The following is an 18,442-nucleotide window of genomic DNA, read 5'->3' on the forward strand; positions in this document are numbered from 1 at the left end:
ATTTCTGCCCCTTCTGCTGTACTGGAAGCATATCGGAGTTTAATTTTCTCATACGCTTTCTTTTCTACTTCATAATTTTGACACTTTGCCTATCTCTCCCTTAGGTCACAGGGAACCACCAGCTCCTCCCCAGGCTTTTGTACAAGATCTCAGGCTGTCTCCTAACTTTCCACCCAGCAAACAGGTCACCAGGGGCTGCCCTCTCCCACGGCAAACGTGCAGCTATCAATATGCCTGATGTTTGCTACCACTACACCTTGTCTTTTCTTGCCATGCAGGGCTCCCCCCGCAGCTACGCAAGGCACACTGGGCACCAGACCTGTACCACCACTGCCTTGCAGGACGAGGCAGGACGGCCTGCAGACCACCTCTTCTTGCAGCAGTGCCCAGGCTGCTGACTCGGCTGCCCAGATCCTCACAGGCAGCCAGGGTCCAGGACTGGATCCCCTATCTTCTAGCCTGAAGAAGACTCATTAGATCATAGAAAGTCAGAAACATTACATACAAAATAATGTTTTGCTATATTTAAAAGAACCAAATATGTGCATTTATAATTACAATATTTTGTAGATCGTAATAAGGCTGTTAAATACATATAGGTGTGTAAAAGACCAGAGACTGATGACTGATAGGCGCAAAGACCTAAAACCATATATTTAAGAAATACACAGAACTGGGATGGAAAGTTCCATTTCACTAACTATTCAAAGCACGTAAAGCACAGAGAAGTGATTACAGCCTATATCAAATGCTCACGGCACAAAGGGAATATTGGTGTGTGAGTCTGCAAGACAGAGAGGAAGTTTATCACATAGCAAATTTCCAACATATTCATCATGCTGTAACAGAAATATTATGCATCACTTCACAGGGGCAGGGCCTGATTTAACTTCACTCACTTCAGAGTGCTCCCGGCAGCGTGAAGTCAGTACTAAGGCAAAAACAGGCTCTTTCAGTTATCAAGACAGACATAATTGCAGGCCAGATGTGACAGAAGGTGAACGATGCTACTCTGCAGTTTCCCACTGAGCATCCCAGGCACGTGCGTTTGCTGAACAACCCAAATTCGGGCAGCAAGGTGCTTTTTTTTTCCCCCAAGTCCACCTGAGATCCAGAAATTAGGGTGTGCTGTTTCCAGTGCCCCAAAGAGATTCCCCAAATCAGCAGACGTGTGCTGAATATCCCAGCCCAGCTCTTGGCATGGTAAGGGACAGCCTATAGCTAGCTAAATTATAAGCCCTGAAATGTGTGTAGCTAGGTTCAAATTTTATTGCCTTCATTGATGAGTAGAAGCTCATGCTGCAGAAAGTCTTGCCTATCATGTATTTCTTCCTTTTACAGGTGTAAATGGAAGGGAAAATCCAGAGATTTCCATTGAGAAAGCAAGTTTGATGAACTTTTTAACTTACTGGTGTACTCTGGTCTACAGTACTCTATCAAAAAATAATACTAGATTATGTTACAGCTGTGACTTCTAACCACATTAAGAGGCCTAAACAGGCACTCTCTATTAGACACAAGAGAAGTGTAAACCAGTCATGCAGCTCCAGAAAAAAATACAGAACATGGCCATAAGTGAAACTGGAATTGCTCAAGGATAATTCTGTGAACACCCCTGGCACTGCACCATTTATGCCAACATAAATAAAAACTGACTTCACCTCAAACTCACCCCTCCTTATTCTATGCTTTATTAGACCCTTCCCGCTGGGCACGTTCAAGTACTAGTTAATGCTAATGTGTACGTATATACTCAAATATTTAGATATTTAAAATAAAGAAGGGGCTTAAATACACTGAAAATATAAAGATAGACTTTGACACCTTTTACTAAAAATAAACCTTTCCAAAAAGTTTTGAGTAGGAAGGAAATACAAATCTGTCTCCAGCACCTGCATAATTCTGCACAACGGTCTTACAGCAGCAACAAAAAAAAAAAGCTATCGAAGGACATTTCCCACACCAAACTCCGGTATTTCGTACCGCACAGAAGTAAGCTGCATTTGAGATTAACCCTAGTACATTTTGCATTTTCAGAGCAGGAGACATAAATATGATCTCCACGAATGGATATCATCACATCATCACAGATTAAACTTCACAAAACTGCTCTCAAATGCTGACACATCGGCTCAATAGATTCCAAAAACAAGCTTTGTTGGTTTTAGGGAAGATTTATAACTTGGTCAGTTTTGGATAGATATTCCTACAATTTACTAAAGGTAGATCCACAGCAACAGCCCGAACCTTAAGCAAGTATTTTTGAACTCTGTTGGTAAACACCACAAATAACAAAAGCAACATAAATGTTAAGCATTCACCTACTAAATACTCCACAGAAATAAAGGCTACAGAAATTCATCGCAGGGAATTTTTGCATTTCATTGTGGAAGACAGGAGAACGCCAGCAGTTTGTTCTGTTTAGAGGCCAAATTCTTCTATTTACAAAAATTACCCAGCGGCATGACTCCATTTTGTATTTTGGATGCTAACTTATCTTTCATAGTACTCTCCAGAGCTAACCCTAAGGATAAGAAAATCAACATGAAAAACAGTGGTTTGCCAAGAGCTAGGAAAAGCTCTTTAACTGAGAGTATTTGTATATTGCAAATTCATAGACAACAAATTAAATTGTGCCAATACTGGCTTCTTAATGAGTCTGAGTGAGGTTACACAGCGGAGAACGACACCATCACTGGAAAAGTGAGCAGCTGTCCTATCTTCTGTCTCTGCAAAAGGATCCTGTTAACACCCATATACAGACAAAATTAAATGAGCCCCCCCCAGATCCTGTTTTTTTTCCCCTCTTCAGGCACAGGATCAATAGTGCAGACACTCCTCTCCACCTCAGAGCCTCCGATACATCCCTAAATAAACCTCCGTGCCGTGAAATCCCAAGTTACTTGCACATCCCTAGTACTTCCTACCACAGCAGGTTTCTCTTCCAGATGTTGCTTTCATGTGTGGCAGGGCAAGAGAGGGCAGCCATGCACAGGCTCACCCCTCAGGTGACGTGGTCCCTACATCTAACCACCTATTTTTAACATGTTTCTAAGAACATAAAACCTTCAGAGATTTCTGTTCCTTTAAAAAATGTAGCTGAAGTTGAGCAATAAATTCAAAAGCTGTTGGAAAGTAGGAGGAGAATAAGGAGGGGAGAAGAGACTGACAGCACAGTCACATAAGCCATTCTCCTTAACAAATCAATCTAAAAAACACCAAACCATAACTCCACACCAAAACAGAGGAATGGTACAGTTAGTTATTTCCACATGATTCAGTGGGGTGCAGTGATCTGACATCTTTGCAGTGTGCAATGTAGCAACAGTAACTTGGTTCAGGGAGCAGTAGAGCTGCGGCCATGCAGTATTTATAGCCCTCTCTCCTCAGCATCTTATTGCTGCTCCTTTCCCCCCGGCGAATTAGCCGGGACGCTGACTCCCAAACGCAGTGCGCCGCAGCTGCTTCCACTGCTGGGGGAAAGCCTTCGCTGCACCACTCTGCTGCAGAATAAATGTCCCCAAAAGGACACAGGGCAAACCTCCCCTCAGATTTGGGAAGTTTCAAAATTTTTGTATGAATTTTAAACAAGTGGAATGAAAATGTCAGAATTTTCATATTCTTTTTTTCATGGTAATATGTACGTTTAATGAATCTTCTATACAGGAAGATAACCTTGTTTGTGGGCATTTCTCTACCCTAGGTGCACACCTAGGAAAGTAAAAGTTACTAACTAAAAAGAGCAAAGGTCAAGTAAATTCAACTACTGAATAGATAAGGCATGTCTGTAAGCTCCGTGGCAGACAAACATGCATTTATTCGACCAGTTTTCTGACTCACACAAACACAAGTCAACACAAATGATACAACCACATTGGCAAACTCCAGTGAATATTTCTGCGTAACTTCTTAACGCTATTTCGATGTCAGAGCGGCCCCAGGTTTTGTTTCTGAACTGGCTCCCAGCTGACCAGCCAGCTTATCTGCACAGATGTCTGCACAGCCATAGAGAAATATTCATCTCTGTAAAATTTATGAGGATGGCACAGAAAATGGATATACTGAAACACTAAAAACCAAAGCATTCAGCTACAGGATTAGCATGTTTTAATTAATACTACTTAAGATGACACATTTCATTAATTTATCCCTAACTTTTCTGAACACAAACAGCCCTTACAATCTTAATGCTATCATAACATCCAAATTCATGTACACAGAAATACCATCAACCTCAAAGACCTTCTTATTTGCACATAAGCTTACGTTACTAGCAACTTCTGAAATCAAAGATAATTGGTATGCGATGTCTACAGAATGTGAACACCAAAAGAGTTCACGAGACTACAGAATAGTTTACACAACCCAGTTTAGTAAAAAACTGCTAAAGCCGTCCAGTGATGCTACAGGAAAGTACTATCTGCTGCTTTAACAGTGCGCTCCTACAATTTATAGAGCGCTAACGGCACTTTGCGCTGTAAGGCTCCAGGCAGTCCGTTAGTTCAGTAACACTCAGAGACTCCCAGACGTCTTTAATACTAATAGACCCCAAACATGCACACTGAATTCTGCACTTTTTTCCCCATGTTAAACTAAAGCTCAAATACGGAGGTAAGGACGAGGACCGAGGCTTGCGTCTCTGGCACATACTTACATGATGGATTCAAATCCTGCTTGAGAGAGACATAATCAGCAACCTGATTTGATTCCAGCTCAGCAAAGAACAAAGCAACAAGCTGAAAAATCAGTTTAGCAGGGGAAGAGCTATCTGAGATTTTGGGAGACTACTATCATCTAATTCTGTCATTATATAAAGCCAGAGCAAACAAAGAAAGTCTGTTCACAAGGTTGAAATGTGAACAGAATCAGGAAAACAGTTAGAGGAATTGGAAAAATAGTTATTTTATTCCTCAGAAGAGACCATATCTGGGCATACAGTTAACATTCAGAACAGAAAGAACTCCACATGGACCTTTTTAGAACTAAATATGAAGTCTACAGCTGCTCGAACACTTACTGAAATGAAGTCACATGTTTGTGACTCTCTTGGTTTTTTGCTATGCTTGACCACTCTAATCTTTTCTTCCTCAGCAGTCTAAACGTAACGGCTTAAATGCTTGTATATTGTGTATTTTGAAGACCAGAGGATGGTTTTCAAAAATGCGAGATGCTTTGGAGATTCAGATTATTCACTATTTATGGCAGCAAGTTCATGTGAACAGCAAAAAAAAAAAAACCCACCAAAATTTAATTCCTGTCCAAATAGACAATATAAATATGTACTGTTAATTTCATACACAATAAGGACACAGAGAACCTCCACAGCCCCACACATTGCCTCTTCAAAGACCCTTAACAGACACAGAAAAAAGGCTGCACCAAGCATTTGGGCAACAGGATACGCTAAAATGAGACAAGTCAGCACAAAACCAGGGATGTTCCACGTACTTGTAAAGCAGCCGTACAGGAGATATCTCAGCCAGCCCTTCCTCCTCAGGCACTAAATAGCTTCCCAATTCACAGACTTGGAGGAAGAGGGCACACAAGGCACAAAGCCAGGAGCAGGACATTATCCCACCTGCCTGAGGCGTGCTCAGGATCACCTCACTGGCCAGTTCAGCAGACCCAGATCGTTTCCATGACAGACTCTACCTGCCCCTTGGAACAGCAGAGGACTAAACAAGGGCTATTTTTACTTTTCCTAGAGTTCTGTGCAATGTTCATAACCCCACGTGGACCTGTGTTATTGCTGCCTTGACTTTACTGGCCCTTGTTAAACCTGTTTCCAAAATACTTAGCAAATTAAATAGTTGTAAGAGCTCACTTAGTAGTTTTGACCTGCATGCAAACCGCAGATCTCTTAACACCCTGGCCATGCATAATGCAGAAGGAAGAGTGCATGGGCAAGGTTAAGAGGATATGCAAATCCCTTGCTTCAATGCAGTGACACGCTATGTCTTTGCTCCATGGCCACACAAGCTGAGCACCGCTGGCCAGAAGATTATGACCGCTTGCCTTTGGAAGCCAAAAGGGGTGTGTGGGGCTATAGCATGAGCCTATGAAGCAAAACCTTCTTGTGACAGCATGAGCCAGGAATCTACATATTTGATGTATGAAGCTCGATCAGCCTGAATAAATGCAGAGTATAGTAACCCATTAGTAAACTCACAAGTAAATGAGTTGATATAAATACAAATCTGTCAGGATCAGAGAAGTTTCTAACGTCACTGTCTCAAAATAAGCTGAATGTAACTAGCTGAGCCGACTTAGGCACAATTCAGGTCTGTCATACAAACAGTTGCCACCTTTAACTAGAAAGCTCAAGAATAAAATGTACACTGCCAACAATCCTTTTCCATCCCCCCAGAATATCTGGATGTTTTACTAACAGTCGATGTGAAACCTATTTGATGCCTATGTTCAATATGTCTAAAATGAAACATTTTCACTGCAAAATGTAAGGTTATGGAGACTCATACTACTAGGAAAGCCACAATATATAAAGAATAATAAAATTCCAAAGAGCTTAAATTCTGAGTTTATTATAATAAAACAAAGACTAGAATCAGATCCTGCATTTTTGTTGCCTGTTCATAGCAGGTAAAAAAAAAAGTTCAGTTATGGAAAGAAAAATACCTCCTTCCTATGCTTATCTAAACATAAAATGGCAATATAATTAAAGTAACAGGTATTACTGCAAATTATAAGCAATCAGTGACGAAAGAAAAATGTGTCATCCTCAGTTCATGGCTCATAATTATTTCATTTCCCGAATACTGCAAGATCGATGATAACTAATAAATAATAAAAGCTTTTCGAAAAGCCAGAAGGTGCTCACCTTGGCTGTAATTTTTCACGTAGCTCATCAGATCTGCCCAACTCAGTGAAGCCGATCGTATATTTTGCACTGCAAAATTTCTACTTTTTTGTTCTATGAGAAGGTGGACAACTTTGAAACTCAGATTCACAGAAAGACTTGCACCCATTTTCTACCTACACCCATAACTGCATTTTGAGCCTAAACTCAAAGGAAAACCTATAAATTGCATTTACCAAACAGAAGCGGCTTCCTTGTTTTTTAGACTTCAGCACATTCAAGGGGTGTGAACATTACCAGCTGTGGACCAAAAAGAAAAAATATTTTCAAGGAGTGAATGAAATCCACAGATTATGATTACCTAAAAGGAAGAAACAGCCTTAACCTACCCAAACTAGCAGAGTACTGTACTTGCCATGCTTTCAGCAGTCCAGATGGCTCTATTTTATGTACAAATACCATCCATACAACCTTTGCTGCATTGTGGAAGCACTTGTTACAGTTTTGACAACAGGAGAGAGATTACTCCCCCCAGTAATAAATCACAAATCACTGAGGGCAGTTGCAGCCTCTGCTTCTTCATCATTCTCTTAAAGACAGGAATTTTAGTGAAAGACAGGAATTTATTAACTCTCCTGGCTGAGCTACGGTAAGTGAAGAGAGATGAAAGGTGGAGTAATGAAAGGAAGAGAAACTGGAGTTGTGGCTGACGTGTGCAAGGAGAGCTAACCTGCTCAGAAATAAATTATTCAACTGCCAGGTCTTGCCTACGACTCCAGTGGTGTGAATGCACAGGTCAATCCATTCCCATGTGGTTCAGTGTGTTTGCAGCATTTTTAGGTTGCTGTAAGAGAAAAGGCTTGTTCATATTTGGGGGAGTTGGGTTAAAAATTTCGTTAAGAAAAACATTTGCCATTATCAGAAGAAACAAACTAGCCTATATCATGCTAGAACTATTTAAAGAAAATAGAAATGCAAGATAAAAAGCAGCACTATATTTCAAATCATTTGATCAATCTGTCATGGAAGATTAAATTGTTCGTACTAAAAATACTATGACAGCCATGTCAATAATGAAGAAAACATTTGTGCTAATTTAAAATTTTGTTAATGTTTAGCAAGTAAATCACCGTGCATATACAAAGGTTAAGAGCTGCTGCCACATGATCTCAAGAAATTCATCAGGCCTAATTAATCTGATGGTGTACAGTCTCTTGGTGGAGAAAATTACAAGCAAAACAAACAAGAAAAAGTGAAAGCCACAAACAACTGAAAAATCATGTATGTTGGTCATCAAAATGCATGTTGTTCAGCTTATCCCAGTTCACCAGGGATACATTTGTCTTGTTCAATTAACACGGTACAGGGAAAGATGCTCTTTAAATGAGCAGCATGTGAGCCTTTCCTTGTAGCAGATTTCAGGCAGACTCCTGGAGGAAGTTTGCCTCCCCAAACACAATCACTCAATTCAACCAGATCTGGGACATAGCTTCCTAATCCAGCCTTGGATTTACTTGTGAAATGTGGCAAGCTGGAAGAGCACCAGATGAGGAAATAAAAACACGTGAAAACATGAGCCTCATAACATGCTATGAACACAGTTCACAATAAATGAGACTTAAACAGAGTAAGTAGGTATAGCAAGTAACGAAACATTCCCATGAATTTTCTCTGAGCAGCCTAAATGGGATTATCTCCATATACATTGGACAGTATTCAATGAGATTAGACTCATTTATATTACAACACCTATTTATGTACTTTAACACAGCAGATATGTAGAGCAGAAGCAGACCTTAGGCATCTGCACTGACAATACATTTTTTAAATGGTTTTACCCTAGAATAGGATTCTCTTCTTTCCCTTATGAACACAGACAGCAAACAAACAAGGTTCAATGAAACTGGAAGCACGACACATGGAAGAATATAAAAGCTTTCCACAACTTACAAATTCATAAGTCTTTGCACATTTTGGATAGCCACATGGAGGCTATGCATTAAGATCACAATCTCAGTTCAAAACAACCAGGTATCAATTTTGAGTCTCATTAACACCCCACCATCCCCAGGGAAGTCACCGTTCCCAGGCAAACACATCTGCTCTGAAAAAGGGATGGGAGAAAGGAGAATAAAATTGACAGATGTACACAAATCTCAGTGGAGATCTTAAGTTAGATGAATAAAACCCATGCCAATCAACCAAATATGCAATGCTTATTTACTTTGACTGAAAATACACTGAAATTTTCATGACAAAACAATTACAGCAGGAAAAGAAACCCCTAAGAAGGCAGCCTCTGACATTGTATGTAAAGGACACTTGACTCCAGCTGTCTCCAGTTGAGCACCCATGAGACACAGCTGCGCCAAGCTGACTCCCCCTCATAAAACGCAACATCTCAGCGCTAGTGTTGCCTGTGTTTGCATATCGTCACAGACACCAAGACATGAGCTGTGGGCTGGTGTATCAGCAATGCACTGGATTTCCTCCCTGCAGTAAAGCTGTTGCACTGGGGCTGAGTTCCGGCAGGCAGCTTTGCACCGTACATCTCCCCACTGCAGTTGCGCCTCCTTCACATGGCCAGTACTATCCCTGTCCCAGTGAGCCTTGTTTGCCTTTTTGCTAGTTATGCACCTAGACAGACGTGGCTGAGTATGCCACAGTTGGCCCATTTATTATCATCATATTGAATTTAAGGTCTGCTGACTTGGGTTCTGTGGAGAATTAAATAATATCGTCCCTTCTCTGAATCACCACAGAGATATTAGCACATTAGTGGAACTTCATATATTAATACCAACAAAGCATCGGAGCCTTGCAGGGGGGTTGGACAAGATGATCTCCAGAGGTCCCTTCCAACCCCTACCATTCTGTGATTCTGTGAGCTACGGATATAAAATCCTTGTTCATGTAACGTATTGCAGTAAAGGGAGTTACGCCAGGCATCACTTTGTTTGTTTGGATTTTCCAGTAAGGATCTTCTGCCCAGAACGTCGCTATTTTTTCCACAGGGGATTTATTTGGCACTGCAACCCCACTCAGAGTACGAATGTAATTTAGAGTCTTCCATTTTTACAAGCTTGGGTCTGTCTAGAATATAGAAAGTGGGAATACAATTAAAAGAAAGCCCATACATTTTTCCCTAACTTTCAAATACGGGTCATGCTGCCTTTTGTCACGTGTTTCTTCTGTTAACAGCTTGTTCCTTTCCCTGGTATTATCTGCCCATATACAGGTTAATTAGTCTTGTCCTTGTGACCTAGTTTTGTTATCCACAAACTTGTCTCTTTAACCCCATAAATACTGTGAAATAATACAGCACTAAGAAAAATTATCCCCAAAAAATAAGGTACTGAAAATGTCATCTATACATATATATACATATATAAAAGGACACTCAACTACTAGAGATCACTAAACCAGCTCTACAAATATGTAGATTGCTGTGTGGGGAACCGACCTTCCATGCAGAAAAAATAAATGTTAATATGCCCCAAAGCAGTATGTGGCCATGTAGCCCGTTAAGTGAATTCAAATATTGATACACACAGGGCAGTTGTAACCTCTGTCTGAGTGATCTTTCCCTGAGAAACAGAGTATTTTGATGCAAGTGCAATCTCAGAAACAACCCTTCCTCTCCTCCCCCTCAAAATACAAGGTGTGTGTCTGTCAGGAATTAAGCAAAGCTAACACTGCACAGTGTCACCCTGACCTAAGCTAAAATTGCAAGGTGCACCACAGACTTAAAAAGAGAGAAAAAAAAAAAAAAAAAAGGCATCTGGAACTGTGAAGAACATTTATACCTGTGAAATACAGAAATACTCATTCGCTGAAAGATGTGTGTGCAACCTTCCATTAAGCAATTCCTTAATCTCTAGGTGACCGAGTATGCTCTTCTGGCTACGTGGAAGTAGTAAATAAAAGCAGGGAGCACAAAATAACTGTAAAAGCTACTCTTGGCAATCATCCACAGAGTAAGATCTGAGCAGTCTGACCTCTCTAAGCTATCCTGGGGGATTCCCAAGAGAGCTCTTCTTCCAAAGAACAGCTCTGGGTCTTATTTCCTACAGGGAAGGAATCACCAGCTGTCCACAGAGCTACATCAAATAGCAAAACTTACATCACACTCAGAGTGCTTCCAGCTTAATGTTCAGGAAGGTCTAGGAGAAATCTGAAGGGAGGAAAAAAGCTGGCTGCAGGGAGCAACAGGAGAAAGTGATGACTGGGTAAGAAAATGGCAGATTGAATATGAAGTTGATAAATATGAAGTGACATGGGCAAAACCAGCTCTACTCATACAGCAGTGGAAATTGAGCTAATAACTGCCATTCAAGACAGACAGTATTTTTCAAATGCCACTTTCATGTGCCGCATTCACAAGAATAACTAGAATATTAGGGAAGAAATAAAGAACAAAATAAAAGGTATTAAGTCACATCATAAATACATGAAATGCAGGTCCTGGCCCTATTTTTTCCCTGTCTTCCTCTGCTTCCTCCCAGTCTTGAAAGGGCTAGGGTACAAGTAGAAAATATACAGAAAGTTGGCCAAGAAAATAAATACATAGAACAGCTAGAATGCACATAAGGAAAAAATGTATTGCAACTTTTTAAGGCTGGGGAAATTTTACTGAGAGGTACGTACCATTGTGAGTGCCTGGAGAAAGTAAACAAAGTACTTACTACCTCCTTTAATAAAAGGAGTAAGAAACAGCAAGTGAATCTCAAATACTCAAGAGACACCATGAAGTTGAAGAACACACTGCCACAGGTTGCCATCAGTGACCGAAACTCAGCATATGTTCAAAGCATTCCTGGAGAAAAACCCATCAAGGGCTCTAAAGATATCGCCCCACTGCCTCAGCTGGGAGAGATACTATGAGCATTACGGCAGAACCACGAATTTAACCTATCCAACATTATCTAGTCAAAATCTACTTTGGTACCATGTTAATAAGCCTAAGCCCACCTGCCATGGCCCAGTCTGGCCATACCTTGCACCGCAAGTCTTCTCTGTGTCTCTCTGCCCACCTCCCACCTCCACTTCAGCTTCCTCGCCAGCAGTGCGACGTGAGCGGATGCTGTCTACACGGTACCTCAGCTCCAACGAGTCATATCTTTATACTTTCTTATTGGTATTATGTACGTTATAACATTACCGATCACAGAAAATCAGAAGTTAATATAGCGCTGAAAAGGAGTACAGAGAACATTCTCTGAACATAAATATCGCAGGACGCTCCCATGGAAATTACGGGCCTGGAAATTATAACTACTTGATTATTAGTAGGAAACAGAAAAGTGAATAAACAGTATCAAGGGGAAAACAATAAGGACTAGTTTTATAGCAGTATTTTTCAGATAAATCTTCAGATAAATCACAAGAGTAGCTTGCATGCCTTATTAGTACCAATAAATGCAAACACAATAGTAAGCAACACGAATTAAATATCATCACTAAGTGCTCACAGAATCAGTTGTTAATGACTTACTAGCATCATAATTAGTAAATTGGTTATTTATGCTCATTATCTAATGTTCAATTTGCAAACAATATCTTGAATAGCTTAAAACATAACATTATCAGTGAAAGTCCCACCTGAAATGTAACGTTTTCAATTAAGAGGTTACTGAGTTTCCCCATAATGCTCTAAGGTGTACTTTTGGAGTTCCTAGATGCTTTGAAAATCTGCTATCCATCGAGACATTGTTTCATAGAAAGAGAAGGAAAAAAAATCAGATTCTCTTCTCCCCAAATAAAGCGCAATTCCTAAGCACCTTCCAACAGCCGTCCTGCTGGCAATGCTTTGTTGCCAGCATTGACCAGGTTTCCTCACCACACCAAGCAGAGAACTGCAAGGCTAAGGTCAATACGTTCCCCAGTTCAACAGCATTCAGGTGTCATGGTCTGCATTTAACCCAGTCCCACTCAGAGAGCACGAATGGAAACCTTTTTTGCATTGTTCCAAGAAGTCTCTTACACTTACTAGAAGCTTCATCTTGGCAGTCACGTGCTGCAAAGCCCACACAGTACAATATCCACTGTGCAAAAATGTACCTTACTTTTTAAGCCAATATACCAATTTCAACTAGAAGTTTCAGGTTTTAGCTCTCATGTTGCAGAACGCCATGAACAACAGTTCCACATACACTTAATCCACCACTTTCATGATTTTGAAAACCTCGGTTCTTTCTCATTCAGCCTTCTCCTCTCCAAACTGAAGTCACAGATTCTCTATTCTCCCTTTGTATCTTGTCCAACTCCACTACATCCTTCACGAGACACAGCAATATATAGTATTAAAGAATTATGCCACACTAAGCGTTTACATAGCAGAAAAATGATGCCCTCAGTCCTCTTCTCAGGACCTTCTTGTTCACACCTAACACAATGTAGATCTCTCAAAATTAAAAACAGCATTCTTTAAAAGTACAACTTGTATATCACAATAGAGCAGGTGTTGGTCTGCAACCGAGCCCTCCATGGTGTAGGTGACACATAGATATCTGAGACCCTGAGAAAACAAATCACGTACTGACTTGAGTTCACCTGGTAACTGTTCTGCACGCAGGCTACATTACTGAGATTTAAAAAAAACCCCTGAAACACAAATGCTCAGAGGCCAGAATGGGACATATTGCAGTATATTTGCCCTATTCTTAAAGTCTTTCCCTAAGCATCAGATAATCATCAAATATAGACTTTCTAATTAAAAAAAAAAATATAAACCGCTTTAAACAAAGTTATTGGCATCCTGTTAGGCCTTTTGCTGTAGAAGGATGACACAGCAGTATGTGAATGATGTACAGTTCCAACGTATTTGAATTGTTGCTTATTAAAGGACAGCCAGCATTCGTGACAATCCCTATAACCAGGTCTAATGCAAATGTCCAGTAGCTACACACCACCCTTTCTCCTTAAGTCAGTATAAGCCCAGAAAGGTCGAAGGATGATAAATAATGTTTGACTTTCAGCTTCAATGCTCTGTGGCTCCTCTCGCTCTAGGACTGTTCTGCAAGGAGACCAGGCCTGCTCTGTCCACCCACACCCACCCTGAGCAATAGCTGCCCTGTCTTTCTCTTTCCCATACTTGCCTGGCCCGACAGTTTTTACAGCCTCTGCTTTTAACTGCCTGTTAAATTTCTGTTGAGAAAGGGAAAAAACCTTTATGGAAGATTCTGGTAGGTTACACTTCCCTTATCGCATGGCCACCAATGACATTTACAGCTGCAATCTCCACAGCAACTCTGGAATGTAATCCAGTAAATAAGAAATGCAGAGCGGTTAAAGGCTTTGTTTTCCTGGAAAGGGATAAAGTAGATGTGAATGCTCTGGGTAAGACAACCTAAAATCCAACTTATGCATTTCTTTTACCATAATAAAATTTCTAAAATCCTATTGAACCAACCTAACTTCGCTTGCAGCTCCTTTTCAGGGGTATGCCAGAAGAACTAAAATAACATTTACCTTGGTAAAACTACAAGTCAGCAGAAGCTCTTCTTCTGCATGCTTCTCTGATCTCGGGTTTAAATGTACTACACAAAAACCTTGTACCTTACTAATGCCTGACTTTGGGATCATTGTCATTGCTGTGGCTTGGGATGCAATAGTTAAAAAAAAAAGGGGGTCCCAATGCACACAACTGCATAAACACAATTTTACTTTCACTGGATTTGAAACACATTTCATTTCAACCTTTTGAAGAAACTGAAAACAACTGTTCCTAGGCCACCACACTCTTTACAGAAACCCAAGCGTTTTACAAAGGACAGACCACACTAATGATGTTACTTAGGAGACCACACTGAACAGTCCTCGGGGCAACACATTCCATCGTGACCTGAAAAATCACGACAACCTTTGCAATGGAAGAGAAGTACATGGAAATGTAATTTCAAGCATCCCAGTGAGTTTTACATATTGCCAGAAGTGACAATTCCAGTAGCCTCTCCATCTACCTCTGAGCAGCTCCAGCCAGGGAACGCAGGCATCCTGTTGGCATTCATCCGACTAAACAACTGGTCCATGCACCTAGAAGGTTTCTTAACTAGTTTAATGCTTCTGAAAGCATTATAATTCAGCAAGGCTGTCTGGACTTTGCCACACTCTGTCCTTTTTAAGAAAGTCTGAATTAAAGGCGTGTCCTCATTATCAGCCAGTGCATTAATTAAATGATCCACATTCAGAAACTAGAGCGGGAATTGACATCCCCGCCCTGTTCCAGACCACCAGTTCTCCCTGGCTTTGTAGCCCGTCCGTACTGGGTACATCCTCGCTCCAGAAAGGACACTGGGGCTACATGTTCTTTTAGCAAAATGCTTTACACTAATGAACAAGTGATTTTGGTCTTCCTCACATACACAGGTGAATTAATGAAGAAATGCTGAAGAAACAATTAACTGATTATCATCAGCAGAAAAAAAACTAGTGTGTAACATTCAGGGGATAAATTTCTTCAGAGAAAAATAAATCCCATTACACGTCCTCAGCTTCATAAACTATTTGCCAGAAAGCTTTTAGCAGATCGAATACCAGGCAAATCAGGGCCAAACGGACATCAAGGAGGTGTTTAGTGCATTGATTCTCTGCCCCCAAGAAAGATACACTAGGCCTAGGTATATCCCAGCAGCTCTCTCTTACTTGTTCTTACAAGCGTTCAGTGACCAGACTTTACAAGCTCCCTAAGATGTCTGAAACTAAAATAAACATTAACCAAATAACCCTTACAGCAACAGGTAGAGTACAAGATGTGACAGGCACTGTACCAGCCTCTCAGACTTTCACATGGCAGAAATATCAAGTATACAAGGTAGCCATGAAGCAAAAATGTACAAAATGGTTTTTTTTCCTGCAGCCTATACTTCGGGTTACCTAATAAACTCGCTTCAATGGTTACAGGACTGTTTTTCTAAATACGCGATAGTATTCAAGTATTTCATACAAATTTACATTAGCATGGTTTGAACTGGCAAAATTACACCCATGGAGGGCTCTGGAAATTAAAAAACAGCATTCTTTAAAAGTACAACTTGTATATCATAAGGTGTTCGTATGCAACCGAGCTCCCCATGGCATAGGTGACACATATATATGTGAGACCCTGAGAAAACAAATCACACCCAAATTTTATTACAGCAGGATTGTACACAGTGATTATACAGTTCTAGTGCTGGTTTGGGGTTTTTTACATTACATTCAAGCCAGACAGCTTTCAAGGCAAAACCAATGTTCTCTACGGTATGCAGCAGGATGAAATCCCACCTGGTTAACACCTCTAGGTACTAATGGAGCACCAGCATTTTTGTCTGTATTTGCAACTACTGATGCAACGTCTGTGCAGTTTGTGAGAAAATGCCAAAGTTCATCTGTGGGTGAAGCATAGGGAGCACACTGAAAAGTAAGATGTTTAGGAAATCGGGGACTTGCACATCAGCCAGAAGTGCTCACAGGGACCCAAGCTCTCCCACTGATGTGATGCCACAGACTCAGTGGAAAGCAAGTCTAAAGCAGGAATTAAATTCATTGTTGCTCATTTCAATACCGAGCTTTATTTTCTTGTGGTGTTGCGTCTGTGAATCTGATTCTACAATCGCAGAATTTCTTTACTATTTGGGGAAAGATGTAATATTTACATGGAAATCTGAAGTCCTTATCCCTTAACCAATATAAAAATATAACTATAAATAAAGGTCTATAAATATAAATAAAGGTCTAGAAAACAAGTCATCTTGTTCACTCTTCTGGTCACCAGTTGAATAGATGCCTTTCAGAGATGGCATATTTCAAAGTTTGTATATGTGATGCTCCTTACTCTAGAAACTTTTGAAAATATTATAATTCATAGTTACTTACTGAGATATTACAATAGGATGAACTGTTTACAAAAAAAAAGAAAAAAATCCCAAATTTCCAAACTAAAAAGCTAAAGCCACCATCTAGTTCAAGCAGTTAAAAAAAAAAAACTACCTTAGACTATTTTTTTGTACTAAGGATCTTTTAGAGACCTTGATATATGTTCTTCCATGTGGCATTTAAAGGCTGCTTCACAGTGCCTGCTCTTTGCGTTAACGGCTGCAATTTTTAGTCACCTCTAAGGTGGCATACGTAACTGACTTCAGCAGAGATGCTGACACCAGCTGAGGATCTCAAAGGAGGCAAAATAAACACTTTTGCTCCTCAAATGTTTTTCACAGGTTTTGAAGTCTAAAAATTTCACATTGGTTTATTCTGCACTTCTGTTTTACAGGTGACTGACAAGCCAAGCAGCGCTCATAGTGATACAGAAATGCTACTTTTCAAACCTGACTGTAAAAGTGCAAAGGCCAAAGTAAAAAGCAGAATTTGCAAAAGCTCAGTTCTTCCATGAAAACATTTTCAAATATTTGTTTAGGGGTAGTCTTCGCTATCAGGTGAACACCATGCTGATGGCAAGGTGACACACGCTTTTCTGGTTCATGCAGCAGGAGCATTTTAAAAGCCAAAACAACCCCAACATGTTCTTCTTCTGTAGTGCTTTTTCAGCAGCCAGAAAAATGGTAAAATTTACTTCAGTTTTGCAGGTGGTGCTTGTGGTATTTACAAAGCACAGATAACACCTCAGCTACAGGCTGGTAAGCTGGCAGATATCAGAGGACAAACTGTAAAGATGGTATGCAGCGACTATCAGCAGCAGCGGGAGTTGGAGGAAACCTTGAAACAAAGGTCAGACTGCAGGAGAAGAGGGACGGCTGCCTCTGTCATCAGCTCTCATCCCTCACACAGTTGTAACTACACAGAGGACAGGAGTTGAGAAATCCCAGGCTTAGAGCCAAGGGGAAAAAGAAAAAAGAAAAACACAGAGAAAAACCAGCATCCACAGGTGTGAGAGAACTTCTGTGGGGTGAAAGGCCAGGAGTGATATTTAGCACTGACCTTGAGATCGCTGTACCCTCACATGAGAAGCCTCTCCCCCCGTATGACCTTACCTCGTGTCCAACAGCGGCGGCGTTCGTACGGCGGCTGGTGCCCACAAAGGCGAGCCTGCACACTGCTCCTCCCTCCTGCCGGGCTTGTGCTTTCCAATGGGGAGTAGATGGATCAGAGCGGATGTAACAGGGCTGAAAGTGAGAAACGGGAAAAGCATTACATTTCTGCAGGCTGTTGACTTCCCAAGCTGGTCAGGCCCATTCTAGAGAGGAGATGACAGCGAGTGCAGCAGCCAGCCTTCCACCTGGAAGCTCCTCAGATCCCCCCCTCTCAAGCCAGAGTCACTGGAGCATAAATGCAGATGTTTATGGGATACAGCAGCCAGGTCTGCCATTCCTGCCAAGCGGTCACCACTGCAAGCTCAGGCAGGAGAGAGAAACTCGCCCTGGCAGAGGTGGCTGAGCCACATGGAAAGAAGGGCCATTCTTCATTCACCAGTGAAGGCACTTAAACCACTAAAGATAGGTGAAATAAAACCAACCCTCAATTAAATGTATTTTAAAGCAGTAAGGCCCTGTAAGCCGTTCAGTGCAGGCCACTATTTTGCCTTGGTTCCTGGCCCTGCTTTATTAGGATAGCAGGCAGTGAAAAAACCAAAAAGGTGTCACTTTGCTTGAGTCCTCGCCTGGATCCCTCAGGACCCTCCAGGACCCCACA

At 41.0% G+C, this 18,442-nt stretch overlaps 1 protein-coding gene across 2 annotated transcripts in view; it reads right to left on the reverse strand.

Annotated features, from left to right (window-relative positions):
• SHANK2 (SH3 and multiple ankyrin repeat domains 2) overlaps window positions 1-18,442 on the reverse strand; it is a 363,557-nt gene that overhangs the window by 336,594 nt on the left and 8,521 nt on the right. Inside the window, exon 2 of one of the 2 annotated variants that reach the window (XM_075095009.1) lies at window positions 17,785-17,916. The gene's annotated coding sequence lies outside the window, so the exon portion shown is untranslated. Of the gene's footprint in view, window positions 1-17,784; window positions 17,917-18,442 lie in introns of those variants that run through there. The other variant, XM_075095008.1, reaches the window with a different exon arrangement.

This window comes from Phalacrocorax aristotelis, chromosome 5 (genome assembly GCF_949628215.1).
Source record: "Phalacrocorax aristotelis chromosome 5, bGulAri2.1, whole genome shotgun sequence".
Classification (NCBI taxonomy): Eukaryota; Metazoa; Chordata; class Aves; order Suliformes; family Phalacrocoracidae; genus Phalacrocorax; species Phalacrocorax aristotelis.